A 3044-nucleotide genomic window follows, 5' to 3' on the forward strand; every position below is an offset into this window, starting at 1 on the left:
TCCCTTATCCTAGCAACTCTATAGCCTCATGTGCTCTCCTTCTGATATTATTTATTTCTAAATCATATATAATTTCCTATTTTTCTATTCATACCCTTTATTCCTGAGACCACTTTAACTCTCTATCCTTAATGTCCCCAAGTTCACCTTGGTTAATTTCAGTAATTAACCAGTCATTAAGCAGATAATTAATTAATTAAGCAGATAATAATTAAGCAGTCATTGGACCAGAAGGTACATGTGCTTCCTCATGATTCCAAATATAAGTCCAAGTCTGGCAATGAACCATTTCCAAAAAGGACCATGTAGGCTTTTATGGCCCTTGTGGTTATATTGTATAGATTCTTTTCCCATGGCCCTAAAGGCCAAGTGGATGGCCTGATCCTCCTCCTCCACAACCTCATAACCATTTCCATTCATCATTCTGGAAAACTATGTGTTTCATTTATTATGGCATGGCTAGCTCTGAGTAATGGGGATAGTATATTCCCCAGAAAGAAATATTGAAAGTAAAAGTAGAAAAGACAACAGATCAGTTTGGGGGCAACAGCAACCATCAGTACATGTGGAGATCGTGGTATCAATGACCTGACAATGCTCCAGGGGCAGGAACTGTGTCACACTTCCCTTTACAAAGCCATGCTGGACTCAGGAACTGGCTCTACTATATATTAGGATATATAATTCTATATAATAAACACTATAGATTTTAGCATATATAATTATATATGCTAAATTTAGCTATGTCTCCAAGTCCCCAGGAGCCCTGGGATCACCAAAGTCCAATCCTCACAGGGCTCCTTCCAACTGAGTGAACTCTTGGTCATACTGAAACTGCTTGTTGGTACCAGCTCCTCCTTAACTTATTCAATAACAGCCATTATGCTGTTAACACTGTAAGGTCCTTCCCTTCTGCTGTAATAATCCATAAGGGGGCCCACTCTAACTTGTCACATTTCAGCTTCAGACCTTGCTTGAGATATAAATAAAGCCCCTTTATACGTTCAGCATGTCTAAAGCCATCTAGGAAAGACAGATACTTTTCCACTGAAGCCAGGGAAGGCAACCATATTGGGGACCCCATACCACACAGTCAGGCTATAGCTTTAGGGAGAGCCTGGGCTCTCCCAAAGGTTTATTGGTTGGTTGGTTGGTTGGTTGGTTGGTTGGTTGGTTGGTTGGTTTTGTTTCTTTTTGTTCTGGAATTGTGTTCTTTTTTGTTTGTTTTTGAAACAGGGTTTTACTGTATAGACTTGGCTGTCCTGAAATTCACTCTGTAGTCCAGGCTAGCCTCAAACTCAGAGATCCCACTGTCTCTGCCTCCTGAGTACTGGGATTAAAGGCGTGTGCCACCAACACCCAGTTCAAAAGTTATTTTTCATTTATTTATTTATTACTTTACATGCAGATCACAACCATCCTCTGGACATATCCTCTCCCACTGAAGCCTAGCCAGGCAGTCCAGCCAGAAGAGGAGGATTTTTTTAAATTTTTGAGATTATGACATAATTATATTATTTCTCCCTTCTCTTCTCCCTTCAGACCCTCCTGTATATTCCTGCTTGCTCTCTATACTAATCAAAGCTTACCAATATGATAGCTTAAACATGAGATAAACAAGTGCAAGATATATGGCAAAGTGGGCAAAGAAATCCCATGAGGCCTCAGCCCTACACAAAAAGCTATCAGCAAATATGGAATGCTGACAGTGGGAGTAATATCTGCTGTAGGGAAAAGCAGACAGATTGATTAGCAGTTATTATTATTATTATTTCTGTTTTTAGAGGTGATAGTATAACCACACCATTTTCCCCTTCCAGTGTAATATGAAATAAATCGTCTCCTATCTAGGTTTGGATCTATTTGGGAGCCCTGTAACTAGTTGAGATACATGCTTATGTTCCCCATGGTAGCTGCCCACCTTTTTATACTTTTTTATGGTCTCTAGCAGTTTGGGTGTGGTATGGATCCACAGTGATAGCACACCCTGGGCAGCCCTGGCCACCCTGTGCATCACTCTGCATTTGAGGAATCAAAATGACAGCTGAGGATCCTGTACCAATGCCCAAGTGGTAGTGTTTCCAGTGCACAATGAAAAGACCTGAGTTCTGCCCTTGTGTCCAGTGTTCATGCTTCTGTATCTGAGGGTTCTGATCAGAAAGGGATGCGGTTCCTTAAGGATGGTTATATAATATGGTTCCTACCCCTTGAGAGAACTTAATCCTCCTAGTACCTTCGAAATGGGGACAATGGGGTCCAGGCTGAGTCACATGACTCATTCTGAGAGGCCCATATCTAGCCAGAAAAGGACAAGATACTGAAATAGTCAACATTGAGTCTAGAAGGTAATGGGTTGAAGTGTTTTGTTCAATAGAGGGACCAGGTAGTGTGTAGCAATGCATTATTATGAAAATGCCTCTTATATCCCAGTTTTACAGCCCTAGGATTGACTAAGTAGAACAGCATATTGCTAGAGACCTTTACCTGTCTCTCTTTGGGGTAGAAGCTCTTGTCTCAGTGGAGTTGTAAAATCTCTGTTCTGGAACATTCTTTCTCTAAGAGCTATTGAAAAACAATGTAGAGCAGACTCTACATTGTGTGTAATAAGCACCATGCTACCCAACTCCATCCCTAACCCTAAAACAGTAAAAAAAAAAAAAAAAAAAAAAAAATTGATTACTACCATTTAAAAAAGTTTATGAGTAGGCTTAGCTGTAACTCCATTATAAAACCACACATAATTGAAATGATAGATTCACCTGGCAACTATGGTGACTCCTTCCCGCATATCTTTAATTTGGTTGCCAAAATCAACACCCTGATCCCACAGACACATACCAGGCTCATTTGATGTTTCTTAATAAACCTTATATTAGAATTTCCATCAAACATATTCTCAAAAAAGACATTATAGATACAGTAGCTGATGCTTCTAATTGGCACACTTAGTCTCCAATTTCAGATAGTCAAGGGGTCCAGGGCAAAAGTAATTCCCCCACCAAAGTACAGTAAAACCTATGTGCAAATTTTCAAACCAAAGCTGC

This window comes from Arvicanthis niloticus, chromosome X, assembly GCF_011762505.2.
Source record: "Arvicanthis niloticus isolate mArvNil1 chromosome X, mArvNil1.pat.X, whole genome shotgun sequence".
Taxonomy (NCBI): domain Eukaryota; kingdom Metazoa; phylum Chordata; class Mammalia; order Rodentia; family Muridae; genus Arvicanthis; species Arvicanthis niloticus.